Consider the following 18,895-nt stretch of genomic DNA (forward strand, 5'->3'; position numbering starts at 1 on the left):
GGAAGCACTCACAGAACCTTGGGAACTGGGGACAAGGGAGAAGTCATTACAACAGTATTTTAACGAACTGTCTGGTCCAGGTGACCACAGGCCGCTGTGCCTGGTTGGTAAGCAGCAGCATCCGCGGGTTTGTCGGGCTCCTGCGGCCTCTGCAGGGCCCGGACTCCTGCTTCCGCATTGCAGCAGCAGTGGTGGCTCCAGCAGGAGGGCCAGCAGTGGCCCCGTGAGACAGCACTTGTAGGCATAGGTAACCCCACCTCCCCTTCTGCTCATCTTGTCTCAAAGGGTAGGGTCTTCCTGCAGTTACTAATCTCTCTCTGGGTAACACTGCCTCCCTGGTTTTGCTCCAACAGCCTGTCCAAAACTTCAGTGATCTCTGGTATTAATTCTCCCCTGATGAACCACCCAAAGTGCTTCAAATGGATTCTCTCATTGAATTCTCATAGAAACATAGGAGATATGAGCTATTAGAACTATACTCCTGTTTTACAGATGAGGAAACTGAGGCTAAGAGACACTAAGTGACTGGCCCACGATCACGTGGGGAGGTGGTGGCAGAGCAGGGATGTAAACCAGGGCTACCTGATGCCTGAATCCATGTATTTAACTCTGCATCTCAAGAGCAACCCCGCTTTCCATATCAGATTATTTTATTGAGGTGGTTTAGGAGCTCAGCGATGGGGTCTTCCTTTGTGCTGGGTAGGACTGATTTCAGTGGGCCCTCTTCTTTAGGATGCTCTTTGTTTTCTTACCTCTTGACTTGAGCCCGATGAAGGCATTTCCTCCATTAAAAGCTTTATAGGGATGGTATATCTTTTAGCAGCAGAATAGCTGAGGGCATGGCGCTGTTGGCGGGAGAGCAGAGAGGTTAACTTGAGAGTTTGAGAGACAAGGAGGGGGTAGGATGAACAGGCCCAGGGTTATTACACAGCAGAAGGGCCCTTTCTCTGCCAGGCCAGCACGGAGGGCCCCACCCCTGGCTGGGGGGAGGAGGTGAACCGAGGACTGGGGATTGGAAGAGGGGTTCCCGTAAATGGCTTAGAACGGTGCCTGGCTTACCGCGAGTACTCAACAAACGTTAGCTTAAAAAAAAGGCCACCTGGCATAAGGCACTGCAAGAGATACTTAGACAAATAAAAAAGCCAGGCCAGCCCCTGGGGACACTCAGCCAGGAGGCTGAGACACACGCTCATCCGCCTGGAGGAGAGGGCTGTGAAGCCAGCACAGGCAGGCCGTCAGGGTCCTGGGGAAGGGCAGGGGTCTGCGCAGGCTCTTAAAGGGGCGGAGGTATGAAGAGGTGGCAACGGGGGAGGGAAATACCTTTTCCCTAGGAAAAGAAACGATAATCAGAGGCATCTCCTGTTAAAGTCGAAACTCTCAACGCAATATTTATTCAGCTTTCCCATCTCCCTTCTAAATGTCTGAGGGCAGGATCTGTGGACCCCCCGATGCTGCCTGGTGCTGCTCAGGGTTAAGTGTCCTCCTCAGGAGATGAATTCAAGGACAAATTTGGCCTTTTCCACATTTTTTCCAATCATCCATCTTTCCTCAAGCACTGCCCACCTCCCCCAAGACCCCCAGCCCCCAGGCCCCAGGCCTCTATCACTGTAGTGACCCAGTGGGAACAGAATCCCCTCCTTCCCATTAGAGCCCATCTGTCCCCTTGCCTGTTGTTTAGCCCCTTGCTATTGGACCAGATAGCTATTTTGATGAACTCACTTGCAGTAAGATATAAGTGGCTTGTTACAACTTAAAATGTTCATCTCTCAAAGAGCATTTGTATTTTAATCTTGGCCTTCAGCACTTCATTCTAAGGAGTGAGTAATGTGGAATTTCAAATAACATTACATAGAACTTACATCAGTTAAGAGTGCATTTGGCTACAACAGAAAGCCATATTGCCCCGGTTTAAACAAGTAAAGGTATTTATTTGTTCCAGGAAAACACACACACACACACACACACACAGAGTGCTGATTTGTCCAGGGTGAAGGGGAGCAGAACATGCCGCTCCAAAATATGCCAGTTTGGCATGTGGATTATTTTGAGCTGAAGGCAATCAAGACCTAGTAGACTCAGGAAAAACTTTCACTTCTCCCTTAACTGCCTAAAAGGATTTAGATTTAGATAGGGGCCAATACAAAAAAAAAAAGGAGGCTATTACCAGTGATAACATTTTTATCTGATAGGCCTATCTTCATGGTGTGGCAAATTTCTAATTACCAGACATCTGCTCTTCTTCCTGTCCTGTGAATGGCCCTGCCGCTCCCCCTTTGAAGTCACAGACCCCTGCCCCGTTCCTTAGCTTAGGATGGCACATGAGCTCAATTGCCCGATTTGCCCTTGAGTCTCATATCTTTGGGACTTCTATACATATGAAGTTAAATTTTTCTCCTGTTAATCTGTTTTACGTCAATTTAATTATGAGACCAGTCAAAGAACTTGGAAGGGAAGAAGGGAGCATCTTCTGCCCCTACAAGGGGCAGGGTATGGCAACTCTAATGTCACCAGCCGCCCTCTCTCTTTTTCCATCATCCGCATCGTTGCCAGATGCTGCTGCTCCTTCAGGCATCACAACCACAAAGGAGTGAAAGGATCAAGGCGGAAGGCAAAGGGACACAGAGCAGGACTCAGGCGGCCACCTCCCCAGGGACGCTGCCTACCTCTCATTGGTCAAAACCAAGTCACTCCACTGGCTGCAAGGGAGGCGGGAAGTGAGCTTTGTTTTTAATTGTTTATAATGGTCGAGTGAAGTGACACTCAAACCCCCAATCCAGGTTCTGTTAGTAAGAAAGGAGAATGGATGGAGAGTTGGCAACAGCAGTGTCTGCCACAAAGGGGGTACATGCTGGGGCTGGGGAGACGCAGGGGACATCTTGGCCCACCCACAGCCTGTGGAGAAGCTGCAGAGTCAGGTACAGAGAACCGAAGCAAGTCAGAGCAAAACTAGACCCCACCCCTTCCGCCCACTCTACCCACTGTATAAAGCATCCCTTGCTTACTTCTCACACAGTTAGAATGGCTTCACTGTTTTCCCCCTACCCCCATTTCTTAACCACTTGAACCATTTTTAAGCGTACAAGTCAGCGCCATTAAGTACATTGGCAATGTTGTACAACCATCACCACTATTCCATCCTTTACTTTTCATTACTAATCTAATGTTGGTTTGTTCAGGTGTGGGGGTTCAGGGACGGGGATTGGAAATAAAGGCAATGTAATTTTAATTGATTGAATAAAACAAAGTATTTTTACTTTTCAAAGTGGCTAACATCTTAGTAACACATGTATCTTCTGCCTGGAAACATATGATTTCATATCTGGATTATTTATCCCCTCCAATAAATGTTGCTACATGTAACTGTCTTGCACAGAGAGCCAGCATCAGGGCTACGAGCTGCTCCATCTTTTATTCAAGGGCATCAATATCAATCCCCTTGTGTTTTTACTCAGAATCTACAAATAAATTATTTCCTTTGAATGTTCCCGGGGCCATTTTGTGGTTTTGGGCAGATGAATGTTCCTCTGGATTTCTAAACTCTCCCAATTAGGCCCTAACCAGAACAATGAGGAGACATTTCGGGGGAGGTAAAGCCAGCCCCCCAGTTCACAAACAACCTTCCACTCTTGGAAAAATTCCCACCGAGTCTCACAGACAGAAAATCGAGTCCTGTAACTTCAGTAGACTGTGGAACTCTAGAGGGAGCCAACTGGTGCAATTTCCATCTCTTGAAACATTTAAAATGTATCTGATCAAAGGAGGAGAAAATTAACCACAGTGTAGGAAGCTGGCAGGGGGACTGACAAGATGACCTAATTTGCCTTTCCCATTACTAATTTCAGTAGGAGTCTTCTCTGGGAATTCCACACTGAAATTCCAAGGCAAGATCACCTCAATGGGATTCTGATGGCTGCAAGCATGACAATCAGGACCTGTGATTTTCGAAGCCTCTGCTGTTGCATCCTTTGGGGTTTAGCATGGAACTAAATTCTCCTCAGATGGATACACTGGGCCCCATTCTTATCTACATAATAACTATGGAGAAATTTCCCCTTTGGGTTTCAAAGGATGTGAGTTTGGTCTATCAGAGTTGGGGCTGTGCAATGAATTTATTACTTGCTGAAATAAAAATCAACACAAATATGTCTTTGCCTTAAGAAAAAAAAAACCCACACCACTTAGTTACTTTACCAACCTCTGGATTCAATTAATTTTTAACATGGAAGTAAAGTTCCCTTTTATTTTTTTTCTCCTTTCAAGCCAGACATTTATTTTTAACAAGGGATGAAATCATCTGAGAACAAAACGGGACATCTGTTACTTTATATCTGTTTATTTTAAGTACTTAAATCTGAGTTTGATTTCACACAATTTTGACATTGTTGCTTCATTAATAATCCTTACGTAATTGTGACCTCGGAGTGTGCCCTGCGATTGCAGCATTCACTTCCCATTAGGGCAGAGTCTGATAAGAAAGCCAGAAGCGCCCTGGAATGGGCAAGCCTTCCACATTCAAAGCTGATCCGAATGCTGACCTCAGCAACAGCAGGAAACCACCTCAAAAAGTGCAAGGAGAAGGCTTCTAATGGGGCCCAGCATGGCAAGCAATGGTCTGTGGTCTGCTATTAATGTTGGCACCATCCCATTTTGCAGGAGTTGTTGGATGGGCAAACTAGAGGCAGCATTTGTTGCAAGAGAAATAAAAGACTGAGTCTGAAACGTGTGATTAACACATGCACACATGTGCAGAACACTGTTTTGGAGCATAAGTACTCTTGAAGTTCCAAGTCAGCCAATCTGCCTTCCAGGGGCACTGGGATGCTGGTGGAGCAACAGGGAGGCCAGTGCAGAGATGGGCAGAGATGGAAGCATGAGGGCCTCACAAAGAGGCCACAGGGGGGCTGGCAAAAGGAATGACCTGGTACCTATGGCTGAGAAGCAAAGTACCAGGGGGGCCCAGAGATAGGGATTTGGAATAAGGAGTGGAATTTTTAATTGGTTCATTCATTTATAGATTAAATTTTAATGAGCTCTGTGCAAGGCATTGAATATCCACTGGTAAATAGAGGATCCTCCCTGCTCTGAAGGTCAACAGCAGTGTGCTATGAGAATGACGAGGGGCCTACTTGAGATCTGGGGTGTCACAGAAGGATACTCAGGGAAGTCAAATGTAAGTGGAGACCTGAAAGATGAGAAGCAAGTGGATGAGGGAAGAGGAAGGGAGAGAGAACTCAAGCTGGAGGAAACAGCCTAGTGGAAAGCCCAGAAGGGGAAGGAGATGGGCTTGTCAGAGAAATGGAGAGGAGGCCAGTGTGTCTGGAGCTCAGTGAGAAAGACAGAGGGATGGACAAGAGGAGGAAGGGGAGGAACGTGGAAAAGGAGACGGGAACCACGCCTGGTCTTGTGGGTTGAGGGGAGGTGTTTGGATGTGATTGTATGTGCAAGGGAAGATACTGATAGTTTTAAGCAGGCAAGCGATGTGGTTTGGTTTGTGCTTTAAAAAGATGGGGCTGGCCTTGCACGGGCTGGATTATGAGGGGCAAGAGTGGAAGCCGAGAGATTAGTTTCACAGGCTGTTGTCATGGTCCAGATAAAGGCGGCAGTGGAGGTGGTGGGAAGGGGGTGGATTAGGAAACTCTTGGGTAAGAGCAGCCGGGAGTGCTGACGGATTGGCTGTGAGGCGTGAAGGAGGAGGAGGGATGAAGGTTTCTGGCTCAAGTGTCTGGGTGGTGCTCTTTACTGAGATGGAAAAGTGGGGCAGGGCTGGGCTGGGCACCAGGTTGTCGGGGTAGGGTTGGGGTGAGGAATCAAGCATTCGGTTTGGAACATGCTAGCTTCTAGACATCAAATTGGTAGTTAAATATGAGTCTAAAGTTCCTAAGAGAGGTCTGGCTTGGAGACAAAAATTTACCATTGTTGGCACGTAGATGTTTTTTAAACCAAGACAATGAATGGTATTACCTAGATTTTGAATAAAAATGGGTAAATATTGTGCTGGCTAGAGGTTCTCCAGAGAAGAGAAAAAGGTACCATATTTACTTCATAATTTTTTTTGGAATTTTAAAAATAAATTACAGACATGCTATTTCACCCCTAAAGTCTTCAGGCTTCAAAAAATAAGGGCACGTTCCTACTTAAGTAAAATCCCAGGAAACGATATTTATGGTCATCAACTCAGTGCCAGGCTCTTTTTTCCAGGGCCTGGAATTATCCATTTCCATTTTTATTTTAATCCTCACAATAAGTCTATGAATAAGGTGTGACTGGCAGCGCAGGCACTGCAGCTCAGAGAGGGTTCATAAGCTATCCACAACCAGATAGCCAGAGACTTCTGGATCCATGATCCAACCCCAAGTCTGACCAACTGCAAAGCTTTCCCTCCACCCCTCCTTAGCTGCACACAGAGGCCCAGAGATCCATCTTCATGGAAGGCACATAATTCTTCTCCTGCTCTGAGCCCTACCCTTGTCTTGGCCTCTTATTCTTAGGGAATCATCCCCTCCCCTGAGCATCTGACCCCATGGTTCCCATTCTTTGCTGCGGTCAGAGACCCATGCTCTCTTTTGGCCAGCCTGCAGTGGACCACTCCCTGAAGACATGAGGGGCTAGGAGGAATCCAGTTGCTGCCTTCATCCCAATTATCATAGGTTTGAAAAGCCAACTTTCATTCAATCCTAGGCTGCCCACAGGATGCAAGGACTTGGGCAATGGCCTTTTTCCAGAGCTTGGCAAGGGGTTGGTGATGGAATGAGCGTTCGATGCAGTGAGAGGATGGAGCAGGATCCCTCACCGTTTAGTTTTCTGTAGTCATATCAGTGTCTTGTCCTCCCAGGGCTGCACTCCAGAGGAAAGCTTAGGGTTGTGCTCCTGGGGGCCCTGCCCCAGCTTCCTGCAAGCCATGGCAGGGACGCTATGGGGAGGGGGCCGTTGGCTCCGGTGTGCTGCCAGTTGTCCTCTCCCCAGAAAGAGTATTCTTGGCTCACTCCCACCATCATCCTTATTGTAGAATTTAAACGTAAAGAGGCATCTGTCATTCAAAGGAGCATGTATGGACACAAGGGCACACGTGGGGGGCTCCCCATCACTCATAATGAGCCCCTTACTCTGCATTACTTTTCTTCACACCATTTATCATCATCTGCTGTAGATGACTTTTACTTATCTTTCTCTCTGCTAGAATTTAAGCTTCTTGAAAGCAGAGCCTTTACCAGTTTGGCTCCTGATTCATCTATGGCACCTACAAGAGTGCCTGACACACAGTAGGCACTTAATACATACTTATTAAATCAACACGCATCAATCAATCAATCATACAGAGTGAAAATAGTTCATAACACACTTCTGTCTACCCACCTCCAACAAAACTCTAAAACACTTTCTTATCCCTCAAATGTTAATGACAAAAGGAAAAGAACGATGAAAGAAAAAAAGGGAAGGAAGGAAGAAAGGGAGGGAGGGAGCACGGGAAGGAGGAAGGGAAATAGAGGCGAGAGTGAATACAGAGACCATCAGAGCACACTAGAGGGAGCCCCATTCAGAGCAGAATGGAAACCCCAAGGCTGGTTCTAAGGTCTAGGGGTGGAGCACGGGAAGGCTGCGTTCCTCTAAAGCCAGAAAACCTCAAGGAGCTGGAGCTTTCGATCATCAGCTTATTCCAGGCTGGCTTCGAGGCCTGGGGAGGACATTCAGATGCTCTGAAATAAAGCGATAATCAAGAGAAAGAGGGAGTCTTAAATTGAGGATGGAGAGCAATATCGTCAGGTTAATGGAAGCACTAGCAATATTAAATGAAATTGCTCTACCACTTCTTCACAAGGCGGCACTGGGGAGCCCGCTCTTTGCATAAGCAGGGAGGGTCCGGGGATTTAGCGGGAGGGTGGAGGAGTTGGGGAATCAGTCATGCAGCAACCATTACAGTTCACGGGAGCCCAGCTCGCAGCCCCTCGGCGCACCTGCCTCATATTTACCCAGGCCCACGCAGGAGCCAGGCAAATTTGGGCAGGATTTCAAGGGAGCCTGGAGCCAGGGGAGCCTGCTTTAGTCCAATTAAATGAAGCAGTATCAGGTGGAAAGTAATTCGGAGTGTTCACCATTATGGGGAGTTTTGTGTTTAAGCCCCTCTACGGACCCTCTTTTAATGAGGAACTAACCTGCGGGGTCTGGAGGTGGGCAGGAGGAAGTGCTGGAACTCGCAGAGCTGAATCTCCCCCCCCACCCAGGAAGGCAGACAAGGGCCTGCAAAGTTTCCAAAGGGCTGCACCTTCCAGTCCCCTCAAGGACTCCCGCTTGGGCCCTGGGACACCTCTGTGGATATGTCACTTCCGTTTCGTAAAGATCATGGGACCCTCGCCAGGCCTGGGAGTCTAAGAACCTGTATGTGAACGCTCATAGGTGGCGCCAACTCACGGAAGCCTCCCGGGGGTTTTCTCTCCACTTCCTGCCTTCTTCCTCCCTTCCCCCGCGTGGGTCTTCCGAGGCAGCGGAAGACAGGCAGCGTAGGTGAGCTAACAGAACCGCAGAGAATCGAGCCCCTTGTGTAACCGCGTTCGGGAAGAGCAAGCCCCCTGGTGTAGGTAATAAACGCGAGAGGAGGAGGCTGCGATTCGCGAGGTCACGTAGCGCGGGGAGGATGTGTTGCTTTCACACTGTTGAAGATACTGAGGAGAGAAGTCTTTCTATCGGGGGATATGTACAGAGGACTTAAACTGAACCAAGCACTTGCCCCATCCGGGGGCAGACAGAGGAGGCGGGTAAGACGGAGAAGCACAGACAGAGTCTGGGCCCCCCAGTGGCTCCAGATGGCAGTGCCCTGAGGAGGTCTGTAGAGCTAAAGAGACGAAGCAGAAATACGTGGAACGAAATAACCATGCGTAATTTTACCCTTCAGACAGCATAGTCCCTTATTTCAGGCCCTCATTCTTCCTTGTCTGCAACAGTCCTCCGGGCACATTGCAGTCTCCTGCTCACCACCCCCGCGATGGACCAGCAGCGGCCCCCGAGGGGCGCGAGAGCAGAAGGCCCCAGCCACAGGTGTGATGATGGCCAGCTTTTATTTTCACCATGTGCCAGGGATTCTAAAAAATGTCAGTGACAAAATATCCCTCCTTGCACCCCCAAAAATCTTTTGTTGGTGTAAGGTAAACAATTGTTGCAGTTACTGTTGAGTGTTAGTTATATATATACATACATATATGCACATTTTTACTGCTTATCACTTAATACATATCATATTTTTCATGGGAGCTAATTCAGAAATTTTCATCCATACAGTCCCCAATACAGGCAGACACACATTCGTGTTCCTTTTGGGAGTAAGTTCTTGGTTAGGGAGCCTTTGAATTTACACTGGATGCTGTTTATGTGTTCAACTCCTGTGGTAGAACATATTCCTGTATTTAAACAACAGAAGAAGAAAAACAGCAAAAGTACAAGGTGGCAAAGATGAAAGAACAAAATTATTTTATGTGACCTCTTTGAGTTTTTGTTTTAAAAATTCAAGGCGCTGAAACAGAGTGCAAACTGTGAGGCGTAATATTTTAACACATGTACAGTGTAGGGCACACATGAAGTATTTTGCTGACTTTGCATAATATCTTAAAAATTGAGAGTTCCCTTTTTAAATTGCTAATTGCTAGTTTTAAAACTAAATGAGGAGAAATAATTACTATTGAATACTACATGCTGATTCCTAAAAATTGATGTTGTAGCATAGCAGAGAGGGTGATAGATAATGCCCTGCTCTGCATGTCAAATACACCAGGGACACCATGGCTCTCCAGAGATTCCAGAACTTGTCCCGGAAGGACAGGGCCTGAACTCACCCCTTGGATGTCGCTTGGGTTGGGTGGGGTTATCTCATTTTCATACACCAAAGCAATTCGGGTTCCATTATCCCATGTCTTCTCTACCTTTCTCCTTATTCTTCTCCAGTGTTTTCCTCTCTGAACCCCTTTCAATTCCCCTATCTCATATTCTCCCCAAAAGAATTTAGGAAACAGAGTTGGCTATTTTTTTCCCTTTTAAGCTGGCCACTTATTTTACCCTACTTCCACTCCCAAATTTCTTTTGGCCCTGCATTAGTTCTTTGATAGGAAAGGGTGCCCTTGGAAAGAGTACAGATCAGTAGATTTGAAGGAACCACCCTCCCCAAGCCCAAATTAGAAAACTGATCAAAACAATCACTTAAGAAACCCACTTATTAAAGGACTGAAAACTATGAATCATGATCAGGGGATTTATCAGAAGTATTAAAAGAAGACATGTGGGACCGATTTCCAAAATAGGAAAGCATTATCTCCCTGGAAATAATCCAGGGAAAACAGAGAACTGGGAATTTCACTATTTTGCAAGAAAATGGAACAAATCTTAAGAGAGAAAGGCTCTGTGAGCAAGACAACAGGGCAATGAGAAGTTTACACAGAGTGTTTATGAAAAACCGAGCTTGCCAAACAAACTGGGTATCTTCTAACATTTCAGTTTCAGAATTAGCAAATTAGGTGGCTTCAAAGCACTCCACAGATCTTTGTTTTTGTGATGGATTTGATATGAAGATTACAAAAAGGTTTGCAGTAATGGGAACTGGAAAGTGACTAAATGACCCATGAATAGGTGGCACTGCCTCAGACCTGGACAGGCAGTTTCCAGCAAAGTGCCAAAAGGACCTCTCTCTGGCCAGGATTGTTTCAGCGATGTTCTGGAAAGGGAATCAGCATCTTACTGGTGGAGGACCCCAGGCTTAAAAGCAATCTGTGTGATAGAGACCGGGGAGGATGAGTGGCGTCTGGGGTTAACACGGGTCAGGCTCTGCACACCCAGGGAGCCGGGAGTGTGGCTCACCGAGCTGACGTGAAGCAGAGCCTCAGGCAGAGGAAGTGGGTCCTCAGAGCCCAGCTGGCGGAGTGCCACCCTCTCAGGCACTGACAAAGAGAGGGATGTGTTCAGAAGAGACTCCCAGGACAGAAGAGTCTGGCAAAAAGCTGGAGGTTGTTAAATGAGATGGAGAAGCCTCAGGGAAACACAAATACCTTCTTCTTATGTCTAAAAGGCTGATTTGCAGAAGAGGGACTGTTATGGGTTGAATTGTGGCACCTTCCCTTCCCCCCACCCCCAATCATATGTTGAAGCCCTAACCCCCCTTTACCTCTGAATAAGACCTTATTTGGAAAGAGATGTTGCAGATGTAATTAGTTAAAATGAGGTCAAACTGGAGTAAGGAAGGTCCCGAATCCAATATGACTGGTGACCCGATAAGAAGAGGAACTTTGGAGCCAGACATGCACACAGGTGGGATGCCAGGGGAAGTGAAGGCAAAGACCTATAAGCCAAAGAATGCTGACGATTGCAAACGATTGCCAACGAGAACCACCGGAAGCTAGGAGACAGGGATGGAGGAAATTCTGCCTCACAGCCCTCAGAAGGAAGCAACCCCGACAACCCTTTGATTTCTGACTTCCAGACTCTGGAACTGTGCGATACCACCCAGGTTGTGGTACTTTGTTACGGCAGTCCAGGAAGCTAACACTGGGGCTGTGGTCCTTTGGTGGTAGATGTGACTCGATGGGTGTGGCATGCAGGCACTCAACATGAGGCAGCGGAAACAAGACTTTTCTAACAATACGGACTGCCCAAGAGTAGGCTGAGCTGCCTTAGGTGCAGTGTGCTTTCTAGCATTGAGGATGCTTAAGCAGAGGTGACCACCTGCCTGGGATACCTACCATAGGAGCAATTCCTGACTTGGCAGCAATGTGGGGATAGATCATCTCTGAGATTTCCTCCAGTTGCCAAAATTCTATGGTTCTAATTCTAAAAGTATTCAATGACAACAAAAAATTAACTTAAAACTTAAAATTGGAAATTGTTGTGTTCTTAGAAAGGACAGAATCTAAAGAATCTTAAAATCAGAACCAGTAAAATATAATTCCACATGCGAAGAAGTACAGATATTAACAAGGGAGATATTTTAAGAACACAATAGGCAGGAAGTATATGAAGAATAGTGATGCTGAAAGTAAAGGGGCATTGAATTATATTAAAAATGTATTTATGTGATGTGGCTGCAAACCAGAGTGACTTAACCTGGGCACTAGCTGTAGGGATTAAAGGCATGGAGTTGCAAGTCAAACAGGTTCCTCTCCTGCCACTCAAAATCTTTGTGGACTTGGCCTATCTGCTTAACTCTTCTGAACAAGAGTTTCCTCAGCTGCATAGTGGGACAATATCGCCTGGCTCCCAGTGTCAGAAGAATGACATGAGATAATTAATGAAAAGTGTGGGGCACATAGTAAGACTTCAGTAAGGGATTATTATTCTTATTATGAAATTATTGCCCCAGCACCAAAACACAAGGCTGATTACACAATACACATACACACACACACACACACACACACACACAGAAATAGGGATGACAGAAATCAAAGCTTTAAAGGAAATATTTTTGTTACATTCATGACTTAAAAAATGATCTTTCTGGCACTTCCTAGGTGGCACAGTGGTTAAGAATCCGCCTGCCAATGCAGGGGACATGGATTCGATCCCTGCTCCAGGAAGATCCCACACGCCTCAGAGCAACTAAGCCTATGCGCCACAACTACTGAGCCTATGCTCTAGAGCCGGCGAGCCACAACTACTGAGCCCATGTGCCGCAGCTACTGAAGCCCACGCGCCTGGAGCCTGTGCTCCGCAATAGGAGAGCTACCGCAATGAGGAGTCCACGCACCACGTCGAGGAGCGGCCCCCGGTCGCCGCAACTAGAGAAAGCCCATGTGCAGCAATGAAGACCCATGAAGCCAATAAATAAATAAATAGGAAGAAATATTAAAAAAAGATCTTTCCAGTTAAATGTGAGTGTCTCCTTCTTGCTGATAGTGTATCTAAGTTAAATTATTACAAGTCATGCTTTGTTACCTCCTTCCACACACATTTCAAGTGGAAAGGTGGACAAGATTTTTGGGGCGTCCACCTCATTTGAAAGTACACGCTAAAGGCTGGCCCGTGGCTGAGACCTTCCTCGGCGTGGAGGACAAGGTGGGAGCAGGCGGGCTGACCTGTTGGGGGCGGGGCAGGGGCAGCACGGCATCCTCGTCGCTTTGGGACGGCGACTGTAGGCTCTCACGCTGCCCCCAAGTGCAAACGCCCTACATCCCAGAGGAAGCCAGGGCCTAGCTATCCTGAGAGAGCCAGTTAAAAGAAGGAGTAACGTGTGGAATTAAGGCAGATGAGGCTTTAAAGAGAGGACAGACTTCTGTTCAGCAGCATCGTTCAGATAATGAAGCGGTCTCTGAGGAAGCTGGAAGCAGCCCTGCACGGGGAGAAACACTGAAAAGGCCGCAGCCCCGCCTGAGACGTGCGTGATTCAGAGCCGCACCCTCCTCTTAGTCGGCACAGCTTTTCCCCAGTACGTCCCCTGATCTGCACGGCTCCTCAAGCTGAGGCTCCGGTCCGTTCCCGGGGTCGTTTAAGCGGTCTCTCCCCCAGCCCGCCCTCACTGCCTTCCTGCCACCCCGCTCCAGTTCACGGCGGGGCCTCGCAGCTGACTCTTCCTCCTCGGTGTCAGCCTGCTCGTCAGGCACGCTCTGTAGCCGGCTGGTGTCAGAGCCGGCCGGTGCATCAGAATGCAGGGCATGCCTCGGGCTCCTGGGCAGCTGCACGTTCCGCATGAAATATGAAGGCAACAGCCGGCCCAGGGGAGAGCCCGGGTGAATTTAGTGGAAGAGCAGCAAAGGTGGCTACTGGGGGAGGGGGCCCTGCAGGGTCAGGCAGGCGACGCCGGCACCCATCACCTATTTTAAAGGCACCGTTTGGCGGTGGAGGGGGGAGGCACGCAGGGAGGGGACACCTGGTTTGTGTATCGTCTTGGTTGCTCCTGACCCACACTCCCCCGCTCATTCTTCCTGCATGTGCTCACCGTGGGCCCGTGACTATGGAGATGTGCCCTTTGGAGATAGGAGGCCGGCTCCCTCTCCCGCTGTGCTCGCCACCGATTCTTGTTTCTCTTTTGGGACAACCTGAAATCATAAGAGCAGTCCGTGTGGATTTCGGAGGACCTGACAGGAAGAAGCATAATGAAAGTAATGATTGTCCACAGGCCCCCGGGGAGCCTTGTCGCACAGCACCTTGGGCCTGCAGAGGTTAAGCGTGCTTAGTGAGCGGTGGCCTCAGATGGCCCCGAGGCCTGACTCGAAAGCTCGCCTTCACCTTTCTCCCGAACCTCCCGGCTTCCAGCCAAGCCGCCTGGTGGGGCTTCGGGCAGCCGTTCATTTCCACTGTAAGCACCAACACCCGTCGTGTCTGGGACACACGAGAGCGTCACTTGCTTGCTCCCTCCCCAGACACGGCCCCAGAGCAGTGTGGTCAGTTTACATGGAGGTCCCTGTGCTTGTCACTCTATCGCGAAGCAGAGATGCTGGATTATATATACCCAGGGATCAGCACATAGCAGGTACTCAATAAATACTGAATAAATTATATGTGGTGAGTCCTCCCTCCCACCCCATCACACATTTAGGTCACCAAGAAACACAGATCTACTGGTCTACAGACATTTTGAGAAGCCAGTTTTTCTCCCCTAACCTAAAGCCACAGTGTCCATCACAGAGCACTCCATCAGGGCACAGGGTTGAGTCCATTTCTGCTGCTGATTATAGAGCACCCCACCTTCTTCTGATCAGAGAGCAAATGATTACATATATATATGTATGTATGTATGTATGTATATTTCCCCCTTTAACTATATATATATGTGTGTGTATATATATATATATATATATATATATATATATATATATTCCGCCTTCCCCCTTAAAAAGAATCCTTGGGTTTTTAAGGTCTCCATGAGCTTCTCAGGGGATATTGACAGTTCAGCAGAAGCTGCATAACTCTTATCTCTGGAAACCTTCTGCAGCCGGGTAAGCAGGGCAGATGCCACGAGCGGCGGGGTCATCCTGCTTGCCCCCGTCTGTGAGGGAAACCATCTGCATTCCTTGTCAGAATTTTCTGCAAGAAACCCCAAAGCCATGACATCTCCTGAGAACCGAAGCCATTCTGGCTGGCGGTGCTGCGTGCCGCTCGCCTCCAGGAGGCGCCCTTCACACCGAGGCTGCCCTGCTGGCTAGAATGTGGAGACACCACGTGTATGCTTGTCTCATGTGTGGGAACCTTCAGCACATAGAGTGGTACTTGGTGACTTCCTGTTCATTTTGCCACGGAATTGACTTCTTTGTGAAGAGAGAGGACTCCCTCCTGTTTGGGTCCTGACAGAGCACAGCAGGAGGCAGCAGGATGCTGGCCTCACAAGACTGAGCTCCCCGGGGGCAGGGAGCTCTCCTGCTCACTGCTGGGTCCCCAGTGGCTAGAACAGTGCCTAGCACAGAGCCAGCGCTCTACCAACTTTTTGGTTGACTTTCGCAAGATATAGTACCTTATCCTCTAGTCAGTGGTAAGCTCAGGGCTGGGTCAATTAGAATCTTCCCCGGCTTTGATATACAGAGGTTGAGAGAGAATTTCTCTCTCTGCTGAGCTGCTAAGATGAGAGTAGGAAGTTAATCATAAAGAGGAGAGGATGAGGCTGTCAGACAAAATGAAGAGCTGGGGACGTGAGAGAGGGAGATACAGAATGAGCAACCAGAGCTGGTCCTGCCAGCATAACGGGGCTGTGCGTTCAGCCCTGGCTGAAGGTCCAACCCAGAATATCTTGGTATATGAATGTCTTAGTTATTTATTTGCTTAAGATCATATTAGAAGAGGGTTTCTATCACTTAAAACCCAAAGTGGTCTGACTAGTACCCTTGTTTCATATTACATCTCCTTTCAAAGCTATTCATTTACTCCATGCTGACAGCTGACTCTCTCTTTACGTCTCCTGCATGCGGATCTTCTACATGTCCGCTTTCAAACAGCGGTCGTCTTGCCCATCTCTCCTGCTTGCCTGAAGCAGAAGGGTGTTTCAGCCTTGCCCCTCAGGGCAGATGGATCTTTCCCATACAAAGACTCTAGACAGAGGGAATTCTTCTAATTCCCTGGATGACAGATGTAACAGTTCCCGCCAGTGACAGACCCTCAAGTCCCCAGTGCATACAGCACCACCTCAACAGCACCCACTAACTCCGCCGTGGACCTCAGCCTCAACGCCCTGCTCCCCTCTGCTGGGACAGCGCTCAACTGTTTGTAGCTTATTTCACAGGAATGGGGTCTGTCTCCTCAGCTAGACTGGAGATGGGCGGTTTTCAGAGAACAAAGGAGGGAACCAGATCAATGTTCCTTGGACATTTACAATGTGGTGAACCCCGTCCCCGGCACGGCACATCCCTGTGAGATAAATAACTCTCCTTGTCCACAGTCGCGGACACAGGCTCACAGTGGCTCAGGCGCCACTTGCCTGTGGACTGAGGTGCTAAGTGACAGAGCAGACCTGTCTGATCTGGGCGTCCATGCCTTCTCTCCCTCCACTGAGTTGCCTCTGAGGCCATGTTTTGATAGGCTTTGCACAATCCAGACCACTCAGCACCACGCCGACCACGCTGTAAGGCCAACGATGACAGCGCTGTGTTTATCGCCATCTCATACTAACCTAATGAGGAGGGAATGTTACAGACCACCCCCTCCGTGGTGTGAGAGAATTGCTTGACATGGAGATGCACAGAAACAAGAGACGTCTGGAGTCCAATTTCCTTCCTCTGTGGCCCACCCAGCCTCTGGGGTGGAGAGCGTGGTCCGGGGAAGCGTTCTGTTCCCAAACAGGCAGGGACGCCTCCGGCCGGGCGTCAGCCGCGGACCCACCTCGTTTTTGTCCTGCAGGTGCTGGAAAGAGGATGCAGCCATCCCCAGCCCTCAACAGGGAAGGGTGGGAAGCGTGTGCACACGTGTGTATGTGTGGTCCATGGAGCGAGGGCCGGGCAGGGGCCGGTCTGCAAAACAACATTAAGAAAGCGAAACATGTTCCACCGAGACACAGAATGACTGCCCGTGGAATTCTTACCCAGCCTCAGAAGCAAGCAGCCCTTCCTTTTCATTAGTTAAACAAAGAGGGTTATTTTTCAAATGAAAACTTTCAGTGTGGAAAACAATCTAATTCCCGGGGCTTTTCGAGAAGCGAGATTCTCAGTGCTCAAATAAACATGTCCATGTGGACGCGTAGGTACAAAGAGCAGTGTGGGTGCCCCGATAGGCGAAGGGGCAGGCCTGGTCAGTGGGGGACCCGGGACTCCGCTTCAGGCCTCTTGAAACAACCCCAGGTAGGAAGCCCAGCAGAAGGCATGAACCATGACTTAGGAAGATTGGACTGTTCTGCTAGGGGAAAAATTTGATGAAAATAAAAATATTTTCTATGTCCATTAAATGATCCTCTTTTTTCCTCCAGCTTAATGAACTCCCTCTGGTTGGAAAATACTCTGCAGACTTAAGCCCTGCTTAGTTCAACGGGGCATGCCCAACTTTTTTGAACTTCCAATTTCTCTCAAACACGAACCGGCTTGTATTCACGGACCCAAGGGGTGAAACCACGGCTTTCTCTTGCAGGGTTCTCTATGTGAGGGCTTGTGGGTACTTGCATTTGTTTGCATTGGTACCTGCAGACAGGTACCAATATGGAGGCAGGTTGCCAGGGTTCAGATTCCAGCTCCACCACCGGAGAGCAGTATGCACGTCTTCCTGCAGGGCCTTAGCTTGCCCATCTGCAAAGGGGGATAGCAATGGTACCCATGTCACAGAGTTATCATGAAGAGTAAGTGAGAACATCTGTAATGCTCCTTAGCACAGTTTCTGGACAAAAGAAGACCTCCCTGTAATTGCGGCCAAGCTTATAAAGTGAGAGGGACACGGCATATGGTCACAAGCCCAAGCTTTTTAAACTTAATAAATATCATTCTTTGAGGGTCCTACTTTTCTCATCTCACTTGTGGAAAGTGTGTTGTTTAAAAAAATAAAAGCAGGCACAAAATAGCCTCTCTTCACATCAGAGCTTCCTTCTCCACTCAGGCCGTGAATGTTTTGGGGAGAGCTCTATTTAACTTGGCTGGCCCCTGGTTTTGCCGTGAGTAATATATTGGGCTTAATTTCAAACTCCACACAGCCAAGATCACTGGATACTTGAGCTCCCCCAAGCTGAGTTGATACAGCTGCTCTGCCGCTGGTCACTGGTGCGTGGTCCCTGTGGGTTCCAAAGGGTCTTGACACTGACAGGTCAAGGTGCACGGGCCAGCCGCCACACTCAGGGCCAAGGGCTTCTACAGGGAGGTTCCCAAGGGAGACAAGACCCAAGAGCCCAGAAGACAAGTGAGACAAGGCCGAGATGGCAAGAGGATGGCCAGAGATGGCAGAGAGAGACGGTTTGATGCAGGGGTGGGGAGAGCAGGGCTCCTTGGAGCATCCTTGCTCCTGTGAAGGGAGCTCAGGAGGTGAGAAGAAACCATCCTGAGTATGAAGTTACCTTGGTGATAAAAGAAGGGTAGGAACCCCCTCCAAATCAGGATTTCTGAGACCAATTAGTGCAAATGATGGATACTTGCTTTAAAAAGGTTTGAGTGGGGCCTTCTTTGAAACACAGATTTCATTTCAATTGGACCTGAATAAACTAAATTTAATTTAGACTTTTTTCCCCAGGAACTTAGCTCTGGCACGGAACATGTCTGCGTGTGTGTGGCCACTTGAGAACACATTCTATGAGACAATGATGCCGATGGACAAATAGGGCAGAGAGTTAATTTTGAGGCCAATCTAACCTCAATGACAGGCAGGCTGGTAAACAGACTGAAGACGCTAATGACTACTTAGTGCTTTCTTCCAGGCTAGTGAATGCATCTCTGGCTTCGAAGGTAGCAACACCCTTACCTTAAAAGGTTTGAATTGATGGACCTAATAAAAGCCCCTTCCCAAGTCTGTTGGGAAACACAAGCATTTC

At 48.3% G+C, this 18,895-nt stretch overlaps 1 long non-coding RNA gene across 1 annotated transcript; it reads left to right on the forward strand.

Moving 5' to 3' along the window:
• The first annotated feature begins 8,461 nt into the window (after positions 1-8,461).
• LOC130846204 (uncharacterized) lies at positions 8,462-12,805 on the forward strand. The gene is made up of 3 exons (XR_009051532.1): positions 8,462-8,499; positions 8,937-9,030; positions 12,483-12,805. It is a non-coding gene; the product is annotated as an uncharacterized LOC130846204 (long non-coding RNA).
• Positions 12,806-18,895: the final 6,090 nt, after the last annotated feature.

The sequence above is a fragment of the Hippopotamus amphibius genome, chromosome 2, assembly GCF_030028045.1.
Source record: "Hippopotamus amphibius kiboko isolate mHipAmp2 chromosome 2, mHipAmp2.hap2, whole genome shotgun sequence".
Lineage (NCBI taxonomy): Eukaryota > Metazoa > Chordata > Mammalia > Artiodactyla > Hippopotamidae > Hippopotamus > Hippopotamus amphibius.